We start from the raw sequence: 26,365 nt of genomic DNA, 5'->3' as shown, positions 1-26,365 counted from the left end.
AAGCAACGATTCAATAGCATCTGATGTGGTTGGTGAGCCCGGCGACTCTAGAAGATGTAGAATAGGGACTGTTGAGGATCTAACTGAGTTCGAGAAGGTATTGCGAGGTCCAGAAGAGGCCAAACCTAGAATGTCACCAATTGTGATCAGGGGGGAAGGAAAGGGGATTGAACAATGAGATTGGTTCCACCATTTCCAAGTATCGATGGTGGCTTTGATTATAGGGTACGACTGCAGATTGATGGAGGGGGGAGAGTCAAAGCCTAAGCAGACAGCATGGGCTGGCGTGCCTATAATGTCATGTTCTAGGGCAACCCAAGACTTGTTCTTTGAATTCCTCAGCCAATCAATGACTCTAGTCATCGATATGGCCCTTCCATAAAGTTCAGGGTCTGGCAAGCCAATTCCACCTGTAACTCTAGAACGGGACAAAAACGAGTAAGAAAGTCTGGGTCTACGACCATTCCATATGAAAGCACTAAATTTTTGTCTGAGGGCTACGTAGTAGGACTTAGGTATAGGGATCGGTAGGACCTGTTGAAGGTAAGTGAGGCGGGGAATGACAAGTGATGAGAGGATGTTTTTCCTGCCAAACCACGAGAGTGTCGGGGCTAACTTGCTGAGTTTATCTACGGCCTCGAATAGTGAGGATTTCAAGGGGGTAAAATTAAGTGAAAAGAGGTCAGAAATGTTAGGACCAATCTTCACTCCTAAGTAAGTTACTGTTGGGGACGACCAGTTAAATGGCGAGTTTTCCATTAAGGAGCGTTTAAGCTTAGGGGATAGGCCCGTGCTAACAATGACGGACTTACTTTCGTTGATCCTAAAATCAGAGACGTCACTGTAGCTTCTTAAATGCTCCTGAATTAAGGGGAGGGAGATTCTAGGGTTAGAAGTCATTATCATGACGTCATCCGCAAAGGCGGCAAGTTTATGGCTCCTACCTCCCAGAAACATACCCTTAATCCTTGTGTCTGCTCTAAGTTTTATTAAGAGGGGTTCCATAGCTAAGATGAAAAGGAGAGGGGATAGAGGACATCCCTGGCGCGTACCGTTCCGTATTTGAAAGGGGATAGAGAGGTCACCGTTGACCATAACCCGAGCTGTGGCTTGCTCGTACATTGCGAATATTGCCTTGATATATGGACCAGGCAGGCCGAACAGTTCTAGCACGCGGCTTAAGTAGTTCCAATTTATGCGATCAAACGCTTTTTCAGCGTCAGTACTGAGAAGTAGTAGTGGGGAGGAAGTGCATTTAGCATGGCAAAATACGTTGATAACTCTAGCCGTGTTATCTCTACCTTCCCTACCGCGAACGAACCCCACCTGGTCCATATGTACTAAGAGAGGGAGAAGGACTGCCAAGCGGTTAGCTAGAAGTTTCGCTAGAAGCTTAAGATCAATATTGAGTAGAGATATCGGTCTATAGTTAGCACACACTTTGGAGTCCTTCCCCTCCTTAGGAATCAGAGCAATATGGGCAATCGTCATGTCCCTAGAAAGGGAGATATTTTGTAAGGACTGGTTGCACACAGTGAGTAAGCGGGGCAGGAGTTGTTTCTTGAAAGTTTTGTAGTAGGAAGCGGGAAGGCCATCTGGGCCTGGGCTTTTACCCTGGGGCATTTGGGCCAGAGCCAGGGTTAATTCCTCGATGGTAAATGGAGCCTCCAGGGAATGTTTCTGGTCAACTGATAGGGTCGGGCAGGACAAGGGTTGTAGAAAGGTGTCAATTAATGAGGAGTGAGCAGAAGAAGAGAAAGAAGGAGGAATATTATAAAGGGCCTCATAAAAATCCCTAAATTGAGCTGCAATTTTTTGTGATGCAAAAACTGGCTCGCCTTTCGGGGATGTGAGTTGATGTATATAATTGTCTGCCCTCCTGGCCTTGATTCTGCTAATTAGAAATTTGGTGGCTTTGTCACCGTGTGCATAGAACTTATATTGGGAGTTAAGGTAATACTTGGCCGATCTACTCTGTAATAGGGTTTTCAGTTCTGCTCTAGATTTGGATAGTTCCTGGAGTTGGGTCTCAGCCATGGATTGTTTGTGGCCCACCTCCAACTTTCTTATTGTGGAAAGGAGACTGTTAATTTTACCTTCCCGTTGTTTCTTTAAATGGGAGCTAATGCTAATAAATTCACCTCTAATAAAGGGTTTATGGGCATCCCAAGTGACTTGGGGGGATAATTCCGGAAGGGAGTTAAGGTTAAAGTATTCGTCCAATAACATGGCTATTTTTTCTACAGATTTGGAATTACCTAGGATGGACTCATTCAATCTCCAATTAAAACTCTTGGATTGTTGTGTTGGGGATATTATCATTAAATAAATAGGAGCATGATCTGACAAGTGTATAGACCCAATGTAAGCCTTATGGCATAGTTGCAAATGTTCTTTGGATACGAAGATATAATCTATACGGTGGTATGATCCATGGGTATGTGAATAAAACGTATAGTCTAGGGTACTAGGATGTAAGGTGCGCCACACATCCACCAAATGTAGGTCCCAGAAAAAATTCCTAATGAATTTTAAGGAGCGCCTAGACTGAGGAGTCTTGTGTGAGGAAGAATCCATCTGCGGGTCGAGGGCCGTATTGAGATCTCCTCCCACTAAGACTATACCTTCCTTAAAAGAAGAGATTGTTTGGGCTATGGAAGAGAGCCATTTAGCCTGGTTGCTGTTTGGGACATACAGGTTAACGAAGGAATACATTTGGGAACCTATGTAGCCCTTCACCATAATAAATCTGCCCTCTGGGTCTTGTAGGTGACTGGTAGGTTTGAAAGGTATTCTCCTTTTAAAACCAATGCTTACTCCTCCTGACGAGGCAGTGGCCCCCCCCACTATGGAACCAAATGGGGTAGTGAGAAAATTCCATGTTGGGAAAATGGTTAAATCTAAAGTGAGTCTCTTGGAGGAGCAGCACATCCGCTCCCTCCTTGCGCAATATGGAGAAAATCTGGCTTCTCTTAGAGGGCGAGTTAAAGCCTTTCACATTATAGGAAGCTATATGGATGTCAGCCATGACTAATCTGTGTTGTGAACATAGAAGCATAGTGTGTGCTGGTCCCCCAAGAGAGAGCACTTACTTTTTGAAGGGGCCCTACCCCGCCCGGAGGAGAAGCTGAAATCTTGCAAACCTGCGAGCATTGCTGATGAATCAGTGAGGTCTGTGTCGGGTACCTAAAATAAAATAACAGGACAGGGGAAACAATGAGAACAAAAGAAAAATACAAGATATAACAAGGAGTGGATTGAGAACCACTAGTATAAAGCATGGGGGAAAATCGGTCAAAGACCAGTTTACATGACGTTTAGCACGTTTGGGAGCAACCTGAAAACGGGTTAGAAATTGAACAAGGAACTGGCAGGAACCCTAATGGGGAAAAGGATAGGGGCCTAGGAGGGCCTCAATAGGTAATTCAAGGGATATTCGAATTGAGGAGAACCCACTGGGTGTTAAATGTGAACAGAGGTAAGTGGCCAATAGACATGCAATGCTAAAACAATATCTGACCATAGTTATCATAAACATGACTATCAAGGGGCGACGCAGCGGATCTACGAGCAGAAATGAACAAAACTAAACAAAAAGGAGCTACTTCTCTGGAGAGATCCACTACAGTCCTGCTAACGAGGTCCACCACTGTCCACGGTTACATCTGGAGGGCCAGGGGTATCATTCTGGAGCCAGTCTCTTAGGCGTCAGCTGTCGGCCTCTCTTCCCTGACTTGTGAGCTTTAGGAGTATGGTGCAGGGAAAAGGGAGCCACTTCTGGAACTGCAGGTAGGGCAAAGAGGTCTTGAAACTGCTCCCAGTTTTCTATCTGCATAGGTGGGATTTGAAGGTGTTCATAGACGTTATCCAGGTCAGCATGCGAGGTGATATTGAATCGGCGGCCCCCTTGGGAAAAGGACAGGCCAAACGGAAAGTTCCACTTGTATAGGATCCTATTAGCTCGCAACCACTCCGTCAGAGGCTTAAGATGTTTGCGCTTCTTTAAGGTGGAAGGGGCCAGATCTTGGTAAATCGAAACTAATGCGCCTTCAAACACTATTTCGGATCTGTTTCTGGCCGCCTCCTGCACCGCAGATTTAACCTGAAAGTTCAAGAACTTGCAGATGATGTCTCTTGGGGGCTCATCTATTTTAGGTTTAGGCCGTAAGGCCCTGTGAGCCCTCTCAATTATGATCTCTGGAGCGAAGTCAGGGCCTAGGAGGGAGACACAGAGGGAGGTGATGGTAGCAGGAACCTCACCAGGGAGAACAGACTCAGGGATACCTCTTATCCGCAGGTTGTTCCGGCGTCCCCTGTTCTCCTGGTCTTCTAAGGCGTTCTGCATCTCGTTCAGGTAAGTGCCACATCTACGGAACGAGCTTGTTGTAGCCCTCTGGTGATCCAGCATCAGGGCCTGGTTGTTCTCGAGCGTCTCAACTCGTTCACCCACCTGCCTCACGTCTTGGCGCAATGCGGCAAATTCGCTGAGCAGGGGCTCCAAGGCTTTATTCAGAGTGCTCTTCAGATAATTCCTTGTAATCGGAAGGGCCCCCCTGCCCTGTAGCTCCTCCGTTTCGCTCTCCTCATCCGATCTGTCCTGCAGGCCCGCTTTCTGTTGCTGAGTCGGCGCCATCTTGGAGTCACGAGCGACAAAGGCTGCAGCCGCCTTCTTAACAAATCTGTCCATTTCGCCTCCTTGGACATGGCCCTTGTTAGAGCTAGGGTGTTCCCCTGCCTTGGGGTTACCTATTTTCACCATTTTCGGGTGAAGAGCAAAAGATAGCTGGTGCTAAAGACCGTCAATCAGACGGAGCTCAGATTCAAGCGGCCATCTCAGGCCGGCGCAAGCTCCGCCCCCCCCTTTTGAGGGCATTTTACATAAGAACAGTTTTTCACCGTATTTTTTGTATGGCCCATTTATATATTTGTATAGGTTAATCATGTCCCTCCTTAGGCGTCTCTTCTTAAGACTAAATAAATTCAATTATTTTAATCTTTCTCCATAACTAAGGGTACTTTCACACTTGTGTCAAAGTTTTCCGGTATTGAGTTCCGTCCTAAGGGCTCAATACCGAAAAAAAAAAATGATCAGATTTATCCCAATGCATTTTTACGGTATTTGGATGGAGAAAAAAAATGCAGCATGCTGCATTTTTCTCTCCGGCCAAAAATCCCGGCATTTTTTTTCCATTGGAATGTATTAGTGCCGTATCCGGCATTAAAATTGCCTCATTGATGGATCTGGTCTTCCGGTCGGTGCATGTGCAGACCTTTAAAAATAAAAAAAATTAAAAAACTGGATCCGTTTTTTCAGAGAGACGGATACGATATTGCAATGCATTTGTGAGACGGATCAGCATCCGGATCCGTCTACAAATGGTTTCCATTTGCATACTGCCTGCTGGAATCTAGCAACCCAAGTGTGAAAGTACCCTAAGACTCTCCATGCCACTTATCAGTTTAGTCGCTCTCCTCTGTACTTTTTACAGCTGCAGGGCGTCCCTTCTATGGACTGGTGCCCAGAACTGGACTGCATATTCTAGATGAGGCCGCACCAACGCTTTGTAAAGTGGTAATATTACATCCCTGCCCCGTGAGTCTATGCCTCGTTTAATGCATGACAGTATCCTGGTGACCTTAGAAGCAGCTGATTGACATTGTATGCTGTTATTTAATCTACCATCTACAAGGACACCCAAATCCTGCTCTATAAGTGACTCTACCAGTGTTACATCACCTAGAACATATGAAACACAGAGATTCATACTACCAAGATGCATAACTTTACATTTATCCACATTGAAACTCATTTGCCAAGTTGATGCCCAATCACTGTACAGTACTACATAGCTTAGTGTCATCTGCAAAAATAGAAATGGTGCTATTAATCCTGTCCTCGATATCATTAATAAATAAATTTAATAATACAGGACCCAGCACTGAACCTTGGAGTACACCACTTATAACCCGGGACCATTCTGAATCGGAATCATTGACCACAACTCTCTGGACACGGTTCTTCAATCAGTTTTCAATTAAATTACAAACTATATTTTTCAAGCCTATAGACCTTACAGTACTTTACCTATTAAATGGCTATGAGGCACAGTATCAAAAGCCTTAGCAAAATCCAGAAACACTACATCCACACCCACCCCTCTGTCCAGGCTTCTACTCACCTCCTCATAAAAACAAATCAGGTTAGTCTGACAACTTCTGTCCTTGGTAAACCCATTATTTACAGTCACATACTCCTGTATATAGTCCCTTAAGAGTCCTTCAAACATTTTTCCCACAACATAAGTTAACCACTACCCGACCGCCTAACGCAGGATTGCGTCCTGCGGGCGGCCGGGTTATTCCTCGTGGACGCATCGGCGCGTCATCTCGCGAGAGGCGAGATTTCCTGTGAACGCGCGCACACAGGAGCGCGCATTCAGAGGATCGGAAGGTAAACTAGTTGATCTACAGCCAGCCAGCGGCGATCATTCGCTGGCAGGCTGTAGATGTAATTTTTTTTTTAACCCTTAACAGGTATATCAGACGCTGTTTTGTTAACAGCGTCTAATATACCTGCTACCTGGTCCTCTGGTGGTCCCTTTTACTTGGATCGACCACCAGAGGACACAGGCAGCTCTGTAATAATTAGCACCAAGCACCACACTACACTACACCCCCCGTCACTTATTAACCCCTGATCACCTCCCTGTCATTGATCACCCCCCTGTAAGGCTCCATTCAGACGTCCGTATGTGTTTTGCAGATCTGCCAAACACGGACACCGGCAATGTGCTTTCCGCATTTTGCGGATCCGCACATTGCCAGAACTATATAGAAAATGCCTTTTCTTGTCCACAATTGCGGACAAGAATAGGACATGTTCTAAAGGCTCTACAAAAAATGCAGTGTTCGCCCGATCAGGCCTGATCTTGTGCACACACTTGTGTTCAGTCCGCCCCACCGCAGTGACAGAATTTATTTTTCTGATCACTGCAAAAACACAGTAAAATCGCTGCGGCACTATAAAGATAACTTTTGAGGAGCATGGCAAGTTCATAGAAGATTTTTTATTTTTTGGCACAAGTTAGCGGAAATAATTTTTTTTTCTTACAAAGTCTCATATTCCACTAACTTGTGACAAAAAATAAAATCTATAATACTAAAACACGGGGGGCACACCAGAAATCATTTGAACAGAGTGCTGGCCTGGTATATATATATAACATGAATACAACCAGAAAAAGAAATACCATACATTGGCCGCACATCAAGATAATAAGCAATTTATTGAAATATCAAAGTTAAAAACAACAACATGTACATGGGGCAGACCCCAAGGATGGTACAATAAAAAGTATGACAATAGTTTTATCAATGTGTGATAATGTCCCACAAGTAGATCAATACACAAGCAATTATGCCATAAAATCCCTACAAAAATTGTATCCCTCAATCCTACAGCGGGGACATAAACACGGTGGTAACACACATAGCATACAAAACCTATCCAGGAGGCATGCATTCAAGCCTAACGCGTATCGCTGGTTCCTAGACCAGCTTCCTCAGAGGTCCATGAACCTAGAAGTTCGTCCTATATAGTCAGTATCATTAATTATTTAATTACATAAATATAAATCAGATGCCGGCGTAGGTGCGCATGCGCAAGATGGCTCCCGGAACAAAAAACACTTACATCAGTGGCAACTCATTTTTTGGACCACCACAATGGTAGGTGTGATGACCTACGGGTGGTGGGATTGGATTTGATCAGGGGCAGCATCAGGGGTACACACATCTCTAGGTGTTTGCTCCGGTCCGAAGCAAGGTGGATATATAATCTTGGTTCACAATCGCCGGGGGGGCTCAATGAGGAACTCACCTTCACTGGTTTCTATATGTAGACCCATCCCCAAACTTTATGGGTCTACATATCACTTTGTTTGTTTTTTCCTCTTTTTTTTTTTTCGCACATTAATTTACAATTATTATATATTCTTTCACATCTAGGATCACAGGACTGAAGCTCACATAGGATTCACGGCATCACGAACCTCTTCCCTCTGGACTCTTTTGTCTTATCGATCATATATAGAGGAATGACTTATCAAAATGGCACTTAAGTGTGATCACTGGCCCCGGACCATGGGTTTTGGCATGATTTATTCGTGTGATTCCAGGGACTCTGGGTCATGTACTATTGTAAACACAATCCACAAAATTTCCCAAATCCCTTCTTTCCCTTTTTCCCTTTTTCCCCCCTCCTTTCCCCCCTTTTTTCCTCCTCCCCCCCCCCCCCCTTTCTTTCCCTTCCCTTCTTTCCCTCTTTTCCTTTCCTATTCAACACTCCCAACTTACATGTTCTTCTTTTTCGGGTGGTTAACCTGGTCTTCATTCAGATTATATATTCTTATCTATATGCTGTGACCATTACTGAATGTATTTTTGAAAATTGGGTTTGGTTTGGACATATAAATATTTGGACTCCATAATTATTAAATACGATTTATATTGTTTATTTATTTATAAATGTCCTAGGTTTGTTCTCTTCCTCATAGATGCGCATGCGGTTTTCTGGCCACTTGTCCCGGTGCATCGTCCACTCCCTTTGGCCTGCGGAGTGCATATATGACTACTGTCCTAATGTGGGATAGTCTCTTTACAATATGAATACCATTTTTATATTCATTATTTTGAAGTATGGTTTATTGTATTTATTTATTTGTAAAGAGACAGATGGATATTATGGATATGAATTGTGATTTCTTTCTCTTTAAATTATGCATGTGATTATACATCTTTTTTGATTCAGCATGGGTTAAGCACCTTTGTGGAGGACAATATTATAATAATGGATTTTATGGATATGAAATGTAATCCTCCACCTCAACCATGCACGTGATGAGTTGTATCTCTTAGAGTTTATGAATTAGATTTTTATGAATCACATTGTATTTGGATAATAAGTGGATATTTGGGGTCATATGATATTGTTAAATGTGTGACCATTATTATTGCATTACAGAATATATATTTATTATAACATATAATAACCATGCAATTGGAGGTGGATTTATAAATGCATTATTTTTATATGATAATTTTTATAATTTTTATAAAGTTCTTTATACATTTTTCCATGAATTGATTTCATCATGTCAAATTATGAATATTGTACATATGTCTTCGGTGTCCATATATCGCTGTGTCTGTCTTCATTTGCATCCTGCGCTCCATTGGGATGTAGTCGCGATGTTGGTCCCGGACGTGACGTCAGACGCCTCACTGCGCTTCCGCTGCTTGGAGCGCACCGTGGCGCTGGTGTCTGTTCCGGGAGCCATCTTGCGCATGCGCACCTGCGTTGTCAACACGCCGGCTTTGCTGGCGCCTGCGGGTGCGCATGGATCATGCACCGGGACAAATTTAGGTGACACCTATCGGCTCCTTCACCCAATTTTAATCTTTCTAACAGGTATGACCACATCTGATTTATATTTATGTAATTAAATAATTAATGATACTGACTATATAGGACGAACTTCTAGGTTCACAACGTACATGGACCTCTGAGGAAGCTGGTCTAGGAACCAGCGATACGCGTTAGGCTTGAATGCATCCTTCCTGGATAGGTTTTGTATGCTATGTGTGTTACCACCGTGTTTATGTCCCCGCTGTAGGATTGAGGGATACAATTTTTGTAGGGATTTTATGGCCTAATTGCTTGTGTATTGATCTACTTGTGGGACATTATCACACATTGATAAAACTATTGTCATACTTTTTATTGTACCATCCTTGGGGTCTGCCCCATGTACATGTTGTTGTTTTTAACTTTGATATTTCAATAAATTGCTTATTATCTTAATGTGCGGCCAATGTATGGTATTTCTTTTTCTGGTTGTATTCAAAAAATAAAATCTCCCATGAACTCACCATAATAAAATCTCCCATGAACTCACCATACCCCTCACGGAATCCAAATGCGTAAAAATTTTTACACATTTATATTCCCGACTTTTTCTCACGCTTTAGGGCCCCTAAAATGCCAGGGCAGTATAAATACCCCACATTTGACACCATTTTGGAAAGAAGACACCCCAAGGTATTTCGTGAGGGGCATGGCGAGTTCATGTAAAATTTTATTTTTTGTCACAAGTTAGTGGAATATGAGACTTTGTAAGAGAAAAAAGAAAAATCATTTTCCGCTAACGTGTGCCAAAAAGAAAAATATTCTAGGAACTCGCCATGCCCCTCACAAAATACCTTGGGGTGTCTTCTTTCCAAAATAGGGTCACTTGTGGGTTTTTTATACTGCCCTGGCATTTTAGGGGCCCTAAAGCGTGAGAAGAAGTCTGGAATCCAAATGTCTAAAAATGCCCTCCTAAAAGGAATTTGGGCCCCTTTGCGCACCTAGGCTGCAAAAAGTGTCACACATGTGGTATCGCCGTACTCAGGAGAAGTAGGGAAATGTGTTTTGGGGTGTATTTTTACATATACCCATTCTGGGTGAGATAAATATCTCTGTAAAAGACAACTTTTCCAATTTTTTTAGACAAAGTTGTCATTTTACAGAGATATTTTTCTCACCCAGCATGGGTATATGTAAAAATACACCCCAAAACACATTTCCCTACTTTTCCTGAGTACGACGATACCACATGTGTGACACTTTTTTGCAGCCTAGGTGTGTAAAGGGGCGGAAAGTCCAACGAGTACCTTTAGGCTTTACAGGGTTGCTCATAATTTAGCCCTGCCCAAAATGCCAGAACAGTAAACACACCCCACAAATGACCCCGATTCGGAAAGTAGACACCCCAAAGTAATCGCTGAGGGGCATATTGAGTCCATGAAAGATTGAACTTTTTGTCACAAGTTAGCGGAAAGGGAGACTTTGTGAGAAAAAACTAAAAATAATCAATTTCCGCTAACTTGTAAAAATACGTAATATGTAAGAATACACCCCAAAACACATTGCCCTACTTCTCCTGAGTACGACGATACGATATGTGTGACACTTTTTTGCAGCCTAGGTGGGCAAAGGGGCCCAAATTCCAATGAGTATCTTTACGATTTCACAGGGCATTTTTTACGCATTTGGATTCCAAACTACTTCTCACGCTTTAGGTCCCCTAAAATGCCAGGGCAGTATAAATTCCCCACAAGTGACCCAATTTTGGAAAGAAGACTCCCCAAGTATTCCGTGAGGGGTATGGTGAGTTCATGTAAAAAAAAAAAATTTGTCACAAGTTAGTGGAATATGAGACTTTGTAAGAAAAAAAATATATAAATAAATAAAAATCATTTTCTGCTAACTTGCGACAAAAAATAAAAACTTCCATGAACTCATTATGCCCATCAGCGAATACCTTAGGGTGTCTACTTTCCGAAATGGGGTCACTTGTGGGGTGTTTCTACTGTCTGGGAATTGTAGAACCTCAGGAAACATGACAGGTGCTCAGAAAGTCAAAGTGCGTAAATTCACATTTTTGCACCATAGTTTGTAAACGCTATAACTTTTACCCAAACCAATAAATATACACTTATTGCATTTTTTTTTTAATCAAAGACATGTAGAACAATACATTTAGAGAAAAATGTATATAGACACCGAAGACACTGTACTTAACTGAACTCTTGCTCGCGCAGCCGGCAAGTACAGACTGTACAGGATCAGCGACACAAGTACGGGGGTGGGGGGGGGGGGGAACTACATAATAGAGGGCATTCTGGGGGCAAAATGAAATTGTGTGGGGGCAAAATTACTTATTGGGGGCAAATTACATAATGGAGGGCAGTGTAAGGGGCAAACAACATAATGTGGGGCAGTGTGGGGGGCAAAGTACATAATGTGGGGCAGTGTGGGGGGCAAATTACATAATGTGAGGCAGTGTGGGGGCATATTACTTAATGTGGGGCAGTGTGGGGGCAAATTACATACTGTGGGGCAGTGTGGGGGCAAATTACATACTGTGGGGCAGTGTGGGGGCAAATTACATAATGTGAGGCAGTGTGGAGGGCAAATTACATAATGTGAGGCAGTGTGGGGGCAAATTACTTAATGTGGAGCAGTGTGGGGGCAAATTACTTAATGTCGGGCAGTGCGGGGGGGAATTACTTAATGTGAGGGATTGTGGGGGGGCATATTACTTAATGTGGGGCAGTGTAGGGGCAGTATTACTACTAAGGGCATTCTAGAAGGGAATTACTATTGGCGGGACTATGAGGAGCACTATTACTATGGGGGCACTATTATTTCTTCAGGATAGTGTTTGTGGAATTGGGCCAGGGCACAGCGAGCAGCAGGAGAACACTGTGGGGACTTCAGGTTGAGGGATGATGATAGAAAAGTGAGGACACTAAGATGTCTGTGTGTCACACTCTGCAGAGAGAAGCTGAGAGAAGTGTCTGGACCAAATGGAGAAGATGATGACAGAGAAGATTTATATTGGAGGAGACGTCACATGGAGGCCATGGATGTGAGAGTGGAACCAGTGGAACACCCATCTACTGTTTCGAGAAGTTTGGCTAGAAGTAATTTTTATTGAAAAATTGTGGCGAAAAAAAAGCTACACCTTTGAAACAGAAATAATGCCAAGCTACTCAGCTATGCACGAAAACATAGGAATGTAGGATCTGGGGTGGATAAAAATGGACATGTTTTTAAAATTTTAAATATTTGGGCCTGCTCCCACAAATGATCAGTGGTTCGTTGCTTGGAACAACATCCCTGCAGAATTCTTCCAAAAACCGTGTACAAGTACCTAGAATAACTTATTTAAAGCTGTTCAACCCTTGAAGACCGGGTGATTTTCCATTTTATTTTTATTTTATTTTTTCATTTTTTACTCCCAGCTTTCTCAGAGCCATAACTTTTTTATTTTTTCATTCACGTAGCCGTATGAGGCAATGTTTTTTGCAGGACAATTTGTACTTTTTAATAGTACCATTTATGGTTGCATACAATGTAGTTGGAAGTAGGAAGAAATTCCAAATAAGGTGGAATTGTAAAAAAAAAAGATTATTGATGACCTATGCTCAGGATTGGCTATCAATATCTGATTGGTGAGGTCTGACTCTCAGTCCTGCCACCGATCAGCTGTTGGAAGATGCCTCGTCAGAGAATACAAAGCACAGTCACCTACAGTACATTGTATAACGGCTGTGCTGTCAAACACACGATCTGTTGCTCAGCATACTGAACAGTTAAGGCTGAGTTAAGGCTGCATTACACCTGACAATTTTTCAGCAGATGATCATTAACGAGTGTTTGAATAAACGCTCATTAGCGATTATCGTGTAGTGTAATAATGGGTAAATGTGATTTTTAAGCATGCTGGGTAAATGGGTAATGGGTAAATGGGTAAATGTGATTGCTGTCTAATTACGATCTGCAGCCCACAAACCACTACACAGTAATGGGACGAGCGATGAGATAACTCCTCCCCTTGCTGCGGAGAAGATCACTGCATGTTTTGGCAGCAGTCTCCTCCACTAGCAGGCAATTGCCAGGAGGGAACGCTTCTAGTGTTACTCGAGCACAGGTGCTCGGGCCGAACACCTTGGGATGCTGGGGTGATCTACCGAGCACCCGAGCTCAATGGAAGTCAATGGGAGAACCTGAGCATTAAACCAGGCACCCCCTGATCTAAAGAGGGGAGGGTGTCTGGTTCATAGGAAAAGGTCACTTATGCACCGAATGCACTTGTCCATGTGGTTAAGTGGACCTTCCCAATAACTGCGTTGGTCAGGGCACGTGTGATGTTACGGGACACATGTTGGTGTAAGGTGGGCATGGCACACCTTTAAAAATAGTGGCAGCTGGGGACTGCGTAATGCGTGACAGCCGCCGACAGCAGGCTGTAGAAGGCCTCAGTGTCCACAAGCCTAAATGGCAATATTTTTAGTGCCAGAAATTTGGAAAGCTGCACATTTAGTGCCATTTAGTGCTATGGTCTGTGGATCGGTGGCTGGGTATTTGCGCTTGCGTTCAAAGGCCTGTAGTAAGGACATTTGGACGCTGCGTTGGGACGCGTTGGGACGCAGAATTGGATGTGGTCGCTGATGGTGCTTGCGAAGGTCCAGGTAAAGGGCGGGAGGCATTTGTTATTGCACCTTCGACAGGGGATTGGCCAGCACGGAACACAGGGGTAGAGGAGGCAGTGGTGTGACCCGCAGACACTGGTTGTGGACCCAATTATTAAATTTGTCCCACTTATTACGGTGCTTGGATGCCATGTGGTGGATCATGCTGGTGGTGGTGAGGTTGCTAGTGTTCACACCCCTGCTCATTTTGGTATGGCACAGGTTGCAAACTAATATTCTTTTGTTGTCTCCACTTTCCTCAAAAAAGCGCCATACTGCAGAACACAAACCCCTTGTCAAGGGAGATTTCTGCAAGGGGGTGCTCTGTGGAACAGTTGTGGGCCTGTTTGGTGTGGCCCGCCTTCTCCCTTTTGCCACCCCACTGCCTCTTCCAGTTTGTTACGGTGCTGCAGATCCCTCCCCCACTGTACTGCTATCCTTGCTCGGCTTTCCACCTTCCCAGGTTGGGTCAGTGACTTCATCGTCCACCACCTCCTCTTCCACTTCCTCACTCTGCTCAGCCTCCTGACTTGTTGACCTAACCACAAGTTCAATGATTGACAACTGTGTCTCATCATCTTCATCAACCACTTGAGAAACTAATTGCTGTTGACTTATTGGCAACTGTGCCTTATCATCATCCACCTCATTAAACAGCAATTGCTCCTTGTGACTGTGGATGCTTAAGAGTTTGGGAATCAGGGCACAAGATTTGTCCCTCTTCAAGCGTGTTTGGCTAGAGGGCCAAATCAAGGAATAGTGCTGAAAAGAGCTCCACGAAATATCCGAGTGTGGGATCACTTGTTTGCCCAGACCCTCCATGGTGGGAGGAAGGAGAATCAGGGTGAGGATTGGGTTGAGCAGACTTTTGGCTACTGAGACTGGACTTGGTGGAAGACAGGGTGGTACTTAACCGACTGGAAGCATTATCTACTGCAATCCAACCGACCACCTGGTCGCACTGGTGCGACTTAAATAGTGGTGTCCTGCGCCGCCCTGCAAACTGGGACATGAAGCTAGGAATCGTGGATGATTGTTTTTCTTGTGCTCTGGCAGCAGGCACAGTTTCAACACGCCCAGGGCCACGGGCTCTGCGTGCACCAACAGTATCACGGCCACTTCCCTGTCCCTTACTGCTCGCCTTCTTCATATTAAATGTTAGATATGCTTGAAAGTATGTTACACGTACAGCGTAGGATTTGTAAACAAATTTTAAAAGGTATTTGGGTTATGGAAACGTCACACAGGAGATATCCTGCAGATAATGTCAATGCTGTCACCAGCACCAATAAAAAATTACAGGGAATGTCACAGTTATTTGGGATGAGGAAACGTTATCAAGGAGCGGTGCCACCGGTAATGTCACTGTCTGCAGCGTCTACGGAAAAAGAACACTGTATGTCACAGATAAAAAAAATTATGCACACACGTTACACTGTAGATGTGGCACTGGTAATGTCACTGTCAGTAGTGGACACCGTCTATTGGAAAAGTGCAATGGATGTCACAGATATTTTTTGGATGCACACACTTTACACTGGAGATGTGGCGCAGCTAATATCACTGTCCGCAGCAGACACCGTCTACGGAAAAAGTACACTGGATATCACAGATATTTTTGGGATGCGCACACTTTACACAGGAGATATGGCGCAGCTAATGTCACTGTCCGCAGCGGACACCGTCTACGGAAAAAGTACACTGGATATCACAGATATTTTTTGGATGCGCACTCTTTACACAGGGGATATGGCACAGATAATGTCACTGTCCGCAGCGGACACTGTCTACGGAAAAAGTACACTGGATGTCACAGATATTTTTGGGATGCCCACATTTTATACTGGAGATGTGGCGCACCTAATGTCACACTCCGCAGTGGACACCATCTATGGAAAAAGTACACTGGATGTCACAGGTAGTTTTTGGATGCGCACTCTTTACACTGGAGATGTGGTGCAGCTAATGACGTTGTTTGCAGCAACCTAGCTGTTGCACACTATTTAGTGCAGGATGCGCTAAAAATAGATATTGCTGCCACACACAATAGTCCTTAAAAGGACTTTTGGGTGTATAAAATTTTTTGCAATTTACCACAGGTTGCGCGAAAAATATATATTGCTGCTGCCACACACAATAGTCATTAAAAGGACTTTTGGCTTTCTGAAAAGTTATTTCTGAAAAATATTTCTATATCACTCCCTACACTGTATGTCCCTTCCTCAGCACAGCTCTCCCTGACTAAGACTGAGCCGAACACGCGTCATCGGATGCTATATAGCACCCGATGACGCGTTCTGGCCAGCCAATTACAGACGTGTAGCAGCCAAGAAACGTGCAGGGAGGTGACTTGAGCATTGCGCTCAAGCACATGCAGTATTCAGCCATATTCAGCTGATGGCACAAAGATTTGTAACAGGGTTGATGTTCCTGGAGGGATACACCAAATGGAAAAGGATTTAGGAAAACTAGACGAATGGTCAAAAATCTGTCAACTAAAATTTAATGTTGATAAGTGCAAGATAATGCACCTGGGGCGTAAAAATCCAAGAGCAGAATTTAAAATCAGTGATACAGTCCTAACCTCAGTATCTCAGGAAAGGGATTGAGGGGTCATTATTTCAGAAGACTTAAAGGTAGGCAGACAATTTTATAGAGCAGCAGGAAATTCAAGCAGAATGCTTGGGTATATAGGGAGAGGCTTTACCAGTAGAAAGAGGGAGGTGCTCATGCCGCTCTACAGAGCACTAGTGAGACCTCATTTGGAGTATTGTGCTCAGTACTGGAGACCATATCTCCAGAAGGATATTGATACTTTGGAGAGAGTTCAGAGAAGAGCTACTAAACTAATACATGGATTGCAGGATAAAACTTACCAGGAAAGGTTAAAGGACCTTAACATGTATAGCTTGGAAGAAAGACGAGACAAAGGGGATATGATAGAAACTTTTAAATACATAAAGGGAATTAACACATTAAAAGAGGAGAGAATATTTAAAAGAAGAAAAACTGCTACAAGAGGACAAAGTTTTAAATTAAAATGGCAAAGGTTTAAAAGTAATAGCAGAAAGTATTACTTTACTGAGAGAGTAGTGGATGCATGGAATAGCCTTCCTGCAAAAGTGTTAGCTGCAAATAGTGAAGAAGTTTAAGCATGCATGGGATAGGCATAAGGCCATCCTTCATATTAGATAGGGCCAGGGGCTATTTATAGTATTCAGTATACTGGGCAGACTAGAAGGGCCAAATGGTTCTTATCTGTGGACACATTCTATGAGCCGAACTGGTGTTCAGCCGAGCATGCTCGGTCAACACTAAACGCTTCTCTTCCAACAATCGCTTGCTCAATTGGCCTGTGTAATGCAGGCTTTAGGGAGAGTGTGAACCAGGTAGCAGGTCGGAGGATCAGGATGGGTGATGCCCTGTGGATTAAAAAAGCGAGAGCAGTTAATAATCAAATGTTCAGTGCATTGGACAAGCAGGAGGTGGAATGTTTTCATTCCACCACAAAGTTTTTCAATACATCATATGGAACATTAAATGCAGCCATTAAAATATAATATAATTCTTCACTGTCAACAGAAGAATAAATAATAAAAAGAATAAAAACTTGCCACCTCCACAACTGGCTTGGTCCTGAAGTAATTAGTAAGACATTAAATGATCCATTTGTTTTGTAGTTTCTTTTGAAAAAAATAAAAAAATAAATAAATAAACTTGTGTCTTATAGAGCATGTAAATGCTAGTTCTAACTTCCATGCGAACAAACAAGGGTTAACAATGAAATGCAAAAGTTTTCACTTAATTTTTAGCAATTCTTTAAAGGTCATAACTATTTAATCTTACTTCTATAATGTGTAAATGCTTCATGAGAAAATAATTTACACATTACTGAAAAGTAGTCATAGCTCTAATTCAAGTTTCGTGTTGACAAAATGCCTGCCCAGAGGTTACAAGTTTACACTTTAAAAAAGTAACATCATTTAAATTTCCTTCATTCTCTCTGCACAGACATGCCTTCATAATTATGCCAAGCAAATTGTAAGCCTGCTGTTGACTCCAGATAAACCTGTGACTATTATCATATTTTTCTTAGATCAATTATATAAAAATAACCAAAGGTTGAAAAAGAATTCTATTGAGAGCCGAATAATACTTAATTGTCACATCTTGTACCTTTACTGAAAATTGTAGATTACTGCCTGTAGGTTCCTGAAATCAATTACTTTAGTTTCAGGTTGTTGCACTGAGGTAGAGTTAGTCTGTCACAGTAATGAACACGCTGAATTATGACTACTGTACATTTAAGGTTACATGACATAATGGAGAGCCTCCACATCTAGGCTTAGGGATCAGGTAAAAAGTAGATGATCCCTAGCACTGTGTAACCAACGGCATAGCTTGGCGTTTTGTCTCTAAACAAAAGCTCTGTAGCAGTTTGAATGGCTGCCCATATGCAATTTAAGATACTGTACCTTTGTCCTTTTCTGAGGCAGCGTGCCTTTAGATTCCCAGAAGCACCATGGTGGTAATTGCTACCTCTACTCCTCCTATAGCTAAGTCTCAGTGAGTAAAACAGGGCTGGGATGGCCATTAACTATACTGGGACTGTTCCCGGTGGGGTCCCAGGTTACATCAGACAGTACTCTTAGAGGACTACTAGGGGGGCTGCAATTAAGTCCCCAGGGCGGCATTCCTGCACAGCCCAGCAGACTTCCATGTCTATAATTAATAATGAACATTTCTGTTTTGCCACAAATCATGGCAAAATAGTAAAACAAAAAAAAAATATTATATGGAATGATCCCCACAAATACAGATGTCTGCAGGAACACCTCTTGTCTAAAATCTCGATCTAAATCAATATAAACTGACTTGGTGTCAGTATCAGCATACATACATAAACAAATGTGTATATAGGTATATAAGTGCGGAGCTCACGCACAAACCTAGATAACCGGAGTACTCCTAGTAATGAGACCTAATGGCTAGAGTTAGGCTGCAAGGGGTAATCTATTGAACCGCTCAAATGTCCATGTTTGTAATTACCAATTTGCCGAATAGTTGGAACCAAAGGTTCAAGATTGTCCTTGTTGTAGTTTCCCACAAGGGGGACTCTGTGTTTAAATGTCGTTCTCTGCTGACATGAAGCCTGAATCTCTGTTATGGGACCTCTCTCCTCTGTCTGGGTGCCGGGGCCTAAATATATGACAATGGACTGTTCCAGTGTTGGTTGACGTGAAGCCTGATTCTCTGCTATGACATGAAGCCTGAATCTCTGCTATGGGACCTCTCTCCAATTGATATTGGTTAATTTTTATTTATTTTATTTTTATTCATTTCCCTATCCACATTTGTTTGCAGGGGATTTAACTACAAGGGGGACTCTGTGTTTAAATGTCGTCTGACAGATAGTGACCACACTTTCTCCGATCTGCGGGGCTCCACTTACTTGTTCCGCAAGGAACAAGTAAGTGGAGCCCCGCAGATCGGAGAAAGTGTGGTCACTATCTGTCAGACGACATTTAAACACAGAGTCCCCCTTGTAGTTAAATCCCCTGCAAACAAATGTGGATAGGGAAATGAATAAAAATAAAATAAATAAAAATTAACCAATATCAATTGGAGAGAGATCCCATAGCAGAGATTCAGGCTTCACGTCATAGCAGAGAATCAGGCTTCACGTCACCCAACACTGGAACAGTCCATTGTCATATATTTAGGCCCCGGCACCCAGACAGAGGAGAGAGGTCCCATAACAGAGATTCAGGCTTCATGTCAGCAGAGAATCAGTCTTCATGTCATAGCAGAGAATCATGCTTCACGTCACCCAACACTGGAACAGTCCATTGTCAGATATTTAGGCCCCGGCACCCAGGCAGAGGAGAGAGGTCCCATAACAGAGATTCAGGCTTCATGTCAGCAGAGAATCAGTCTTCATGTCATAGCAGAGAATCATGCTTCACGTCACCCAACACTGGAACAGTCCATTGTCAGATATTTAGGCCCTGGCACCCAGGCAGAGGAGAGAGTGTAATGACCGGCAACACGCACAGGGAGGAAAAAAGGGAAAGTCCTGCCCAAGGGAGAGGGAAAGGTGGTGACCCCTAACTCTCCTTGCGGCTGGCACCTGACTTCCCTAACGTCCCTAGACGGGTTCCTCACCCGTGCGGCGATCACGTGCCTAAACCCTGGCTTTCCCTGAAATGAACCCTAGATAATGAACGTGCCGGTGGGATCGCTAGTCCTCACCACTGACACTAAGAGGGAAACACCAGGGAGAGGACAGACAAACACAGACAAACACAAACACCCAGGTGGACGACAACAACTGTCCACAAAGGTCCAACAGGGATCCGGAGAGTAGCGTTCTGGATCAACTACCAGAGAACGCAGCAACACAGCTCCAGTGGGTCAGAATAGATGTCCAGGCAGGAAGCTCTATATCTGGCAACCAGAGAAGTGTGAGAGAGGAATATAAGGAGGATTGGGAGTGCTGGACAAGGAACAGCTGAGAGAAGGAGCTACGGATCCCTGAGTGAGCCAAAAGGGTTGTCAAAGCAAACCCAGAAAGCTACAATAAGGAAACATCCCTATCTTACATAGAGCGTGCAGCCAACCGCTGCGACCTCCTGACCCCGGGTACAACGGAGTCAGGCGTGGCTCTTGACACCCCCGTGACAGAGAGGTCCCATAACAGATATTCAGGCTTCATGTCAGCATAGAATTAGTCTTCATGTCATAGCAGAGAATCATGCTTCACGTCACCCAACACTGGAACAGTCCATTGTCATATATTTAGGCCCCGGCACCCAGACAGAGGAGAGAGGTCCCATAACAGAGATTCAGTCTTCATGTCAGCAGAGAATCAGTCTTCATGTCAGCAGAGAATCAGTCTTCATGTCAGCAGAGAATCAGTCTTCATGTCATAGCAGAGAATCATGCTTCACGTCACCCAACACTGGAACAGTCCATTGTCAGATATTTAGGCCCTGGCACCCAGGCAGAGGAGAGAGGTCCCATAACAGTGATTCAGGCTTCATGTCAGCAGAGAATCAGTCTTCATGTCATAGCAGAGAATCAGGCTTTACGTCACCCAACACTGGAACAGTCCATTGTCAGATATTTAGGCCCCGGCACCCAGGCAGGGGAGAGAGGTCCCATAACAGAGATTCAGGCTTCATGTCAGCAGAGAATCAGTCTTCATGTCATAGCAGAGAATCATGCTTCATGTCGCCCAAAACTGGAACAGTCCATTGTCAGATATTTTGGCCCCAGCACCCAGACAGAGGAGAGGTTCATTCAACTTTGGGTTGCCCCGCAAAATAATGGTAAAATAAAAATAGGATTGAATGAGGAAGTGTCCTGAAGTTATTGAGAATGACCCTATCTGCACCTTCAATCTAATATACCCTTTTATGGATAGATTTAAAGTAGGCCTGATACAGCAGAAACAACTGATTTAGGGAATTGCTAAGTTGGGAATTGTATTTCAACCCAGAACAAAATTATATCCTTTGCCAGACAGCAGACAGTATTACAATTGGATGGCCACAGCTGAAACACCAGATTTAGGGTACTGCTATTTTGGCAATTGTATTTCACCCCTCAATAAAATACCAAGCACAGCCAAGCCCCTGATGTAGAATATAGCAAAAATATAACCACACTATTGATGGTTAAATGGACTTGGTGGCAGCTTGCCCCTGATGTAGTATATAACCAAAAAAATAACCACACTATTGATGGTTAAATGGACTTGGTGGCAGCTTGCCCCTGATGTAGGATATAGCAAAAAAATAACCACACTATTGATGGTTAAATGAACTTGGTGGCAGCTTGCCCCTGATGTAGGATATAGCAAAAAAAAAATAACCACACTATTGATGGTTAAATGGACTTGGTGGCAGCTTGCCCCTGATGTAGGATATAGCAAAAAAATAACCACACCATTGATGGTTAAATGGACTTGGTGGCAGCTTGCCCCTGATGTAGAATATAGCAAAAAAATCACCACACTATTGATGCTTAAATGGACTTGGTGGCAGCTTTCCCCTGATGTAGGATATAGCAAAAAAATAACCACACTATTGATGGTTAAATGGACTTGGCGGCAGCTTGTGCTGGCGCACCACAAGACACAAAATGGCCGCTGATCACCCCAGAAAAAAGTAACTGAAAAACGCTCTGGGCAGCCTAAAAACAGTGAGCAATTGAATAGCAGCAATTCAATGATCCACAGCTGTAGATCGATCACTGAATTAAGTGTTTTTTCGGAGTTAATCACTGCCTAATCTCGCCCTAACAGTCGCAGCTGCATCCTCTCCCTACACTGATCAGAGCAGAGTGACGTGCGGCGCTACGTGACTCTAGCTTAAATAGAGGCTGGGTCACATGCTGCACTGGCCAATCACAGCCATGCCAATAGTAGGCATGGCTGTGACGGCCTCTTGGGGCAAGTAGTATGACGCTTGTTGATTGGCTGCTTTGCAGCCTTTCAAAAAGCGCCAAGAAAGCGACGATCACCGAACCCGAACCCGGACTTTTACGAAAATGTTCGAGTTCGGGTCCGTGTCACGGACACCCCAAAATTCGGTACGAACCCGAACTATACAGTTCGGGTTCGCTCATCCCTACCCACAACCAATTATATATTTAATGAGCAAAATGGGTTTGTTACAAACTTAGCATTTTTTTCAAATGACAGACAAACCCAAACCGTTTCAGACGAACCAGTAAAATGGCAGAAAAAAAGCACTAGGGCGGAAGAAGAAAGGTGCTCACATGGCCCTGGTAGGAAGTAGGGGTAACGGCTTGCCCTGAATTTGGCTCATAGGCGGTAAGACAGCCTAGATGAGCTAATCAGTACTGCAGCATGCAGGGATGTGCCCTAGCAAAACGAAAAGGAAATCATTCTGGGCTGTGAATGCCAGAAAAAAAAACATTTTAGGAATCCAGGTACAGTCCAAAATTAAAATAAAGCTTGATTTTGCAACCTCAAGGTTGTGCGTGTTGTGGCTTCACAAATGCTTTGCTGCATACCTCGGTTGCAACAAGTGCTTATTTCAGTCAACGTTGCTCTTCTATCAGCTTGAATCTGTCGGCCCATTCTCCTCTGACCTCTAGCATCAACAAGGCATTTTCGCCCACAGGACTGCCGCATACTGGAGGTTTTTCCCTTTTCACACCATTCTTTGTAAACCCTAGAAATGGTTGTGTGTGAAAATCCCAGTAATTGAGCAGATTGTGAAATACTCAGACCGGCCCGTCTGGCAAAAACAACCATGCCACGCTCAAAATTGCTTAAATCACCTTTCTTTCCCATTCTGACATTCAGTTTGGAGTTCAGGAGATTGTCTTGACCAGGACCACAACCCTACATGCATTGAAGCAACTGCCATGTGATTGGTTGACTAGATAATCGCATTAATGAGAAATAGAACAGGTGTTCCTAATAATTCTTTAGGTGAGTGTATATAGAGATATATAAGCTGAGTACATCAAAAAGAAAACCCCTAAAAACACAATAATACAAATAAAATCCTAATAAAAAAATGAATCCCAGAATAAAAAACTATTGTAATTAGTTGATGTGCATGTCCACCCCACCAGGTCACATATTATTGGATTAGGATAAGTGGCTATGCATGTCTCATTCAGATATACATTGTAGCACCTTCAATAGGAAGCCATATCAATATAGGTTGTTATATGAGTCCACAGTGTAGATATGAGTTCAATCAGTGGCACAAATAATTAGAAATGGCTTATTTAGGTGTTATTATGCAGTTCCAAAAGCAGAACACATCTGGGCTATACGCTACACATCCACCTGTAACAAGGAGGAGCGCTCTCCAATTTCCAGACCTTCACTGCATGCCTAATCTTTTCAGGAGCAAACAAAGGTCGGCATCTCTGCAACACCTGGGACACCGAGTACAGCAGAGGTATTACAAGGCTATACTATAATACCGGATTAAATGTCCTGTACACTTTCTTTAGTTACTCCGGTATTATAGTATTGTAATTGCTGGATCAATCTTCATAAGCGCAATGTTGTTATTGTTACAATGTTGCAAACACCACTGTGGATAATACTGGTAGTCAAGATAAGTGGTTACATTACCAGTCCATGCAGTTTCGGAGCGCATATGCGGGGTAGATGTTGCCTCAATGAAGAGCCTTGTAATACCTCCACTGTACTCGGCATCCCACGTGTTGCAGAGATGCCGATCTTTGCTCCTGAAAAGATTAGGCGTGCAGTGAAGGTCTGGGAATCGGAGCGTGCTCCTCCTTGTTACAGGTGGATGTGTAGCGTATAGCCCAGATGTGTTCTGGTTCTTGGACTGCATAATAACACCTAAATAAGGCATTTCTAATTATTTGTGCCACTGATTGAACTCATATCTACACTGTGGACTCATATAACAACCTATATTTATATGGCTTCATATTGAAGTTGCTACAATGTATATCCAAACGAGACGTGCATAGCCGCTTATCCTAGTCCAATAATATGTGACCTGGTGGGGTGGACATGACGCTGTGTTTTGGTGTAGTGATCACCTTTATGCTGGTTTATTTAAATTTAACACCTTCCAAAAAATTTGGAAATGTGTGGAGGAAGAAATAAACTAAAACAGATGATTGAGGCCTGATGCTTACTATCATGTTATCACCAACAGATAATTTGGTGAGCTACCCTATGTTTTGGTGTAGTGATCACCCATATAACGTGATAGTAAGCTTAGGCCTCAATCATTCATTTCTGTTTATTTCTTTCTCCACACGGTTCCAATGTTATTTTAGGGGGTTATTCAATGTAATTAAACCAGCATATAGGTGATTACTACACCAAAACACATTGTAGCACACAACTTTATCTGTGAGCGATAACTATTTTAAGCCAAAACTTTTTTTCCTTTATTTATATCTCCACACGGTGCCAATTTTTTGGGGGGTTGTTGAATATATTCAAACCAGCATAGAGGTGATTACTACACCAAGAAGGTAGAGCACAAAATTAGCTGTGAGGCCAAAAAATGTCAGGGTCTATGGAAGGGTTCCAAACAGAAAACCTAGAGCAAGAACTTGGAATAGTAGCACCACCAGCTGTCCGGCCAGAAGAAATAGCAGTATTAGTAGTAGTAGGCTGCAATTGTCCCTGATGGCTTCAGAAAGGCATAACATTGTTGTTGAGGAGAAAGAGGATGAGATTGTGGATGGGATGACCCACTTCTCCTCTCAGTCGCAGCAGGATGACATGGAGGTGACTTCAGAGTCTGACACAGCATTCCTCCTGCCCCTCCTCCTTGCAGACCAAGAGGAGTCACCTCAGTTTTCACTGCCCCTTCCTAGTGGGGTGCCTTCCTTTTTCCCTAAGAAGTGGCAAGAAAAAAAACCACCATGCCCTACGACAAATTGTCAATAAAGTCTCCCTGTTGATTACTTGTGTGAGAGTAGTAAGCAATTGTACTTCCCTGCAGAGGAGGTTGAGGAGCAGGCTGCAGACCTGAGGCATAGCTGTGTTGGTGGTGTACGGCATACATATTAGGACATCGTCAGACATCATCCACAACTCCATCCTCCGTCAGGCAAAACTCCATCAGCCCTCAGACATCAGACAAAACTCCGTCCTCCGTCAGGCAAAACTCCATCAGACATCAGACAAAACTCCGTCCTCCATCAGGCAAAACTCCATCAGACCTCAGACATCAGACAAAACTCCGTCCTCCGTCACCCAAAACTCCATCAGACCTCAGACATCAGACAAAACTCCGTCCTCCGTCAGGCAAAACTCCATCAGACATCAGACAAAACTCCGTCCTCCGTCAGGCAAAACTCCATCAGACCTCAGACATCAGCTAAAACTCTGTCCTCCCTCAGACATCAGCCAAAACTCCGTCCTCCCTAACTCAAAATACGCCCTACTACACACACTCTTCACCTGACGGAGCTGCTAGCTGCTGGAGAGGCAAAGGACCAGTGATGACGTCATGACCATGTGACGAGTCACATGTGTGGGAGGGGTCAGATGTGCACAGCAGCTGGTAGAGTGTACAGAACAGTAGCCATCAAATAGAGCTCTGTACTAGAGATGTGTGTGTAACCTGCATGTAGCAGAGCTGTGTACTGTGTTACAGAGATGTATGTGTAACCTGCATGTAGCAGAGCTGTGTACTGTGTTACAGAGATGTACGTGTAACCTGCAGGTAGCAGAGCTGTGTACTGTGTAGCAGATCTGTATGTGTAACCTGCATGTAGCAGAGCTGTGTACTGTGTAGCA

Source organism: Bufo gargarizans, chromosome 1 (assembly GCF_014858855.1).
Source record: "Bufo gargarizans isolate SCDJY-AF-19 chromosome 1, ASM1485885v1, whole genome shotgun sequence".
Lineage (NCBI taxonomy): Eukaryota > Metazoa > Chordata > Amphibia > Anura > Bufonidae > Bufo > Bufo gargarizans.
The sequence above is the reverse complement of the archived record's forward strand: the minus strand, read 5'-3'. Positions refer to the sequence as shown.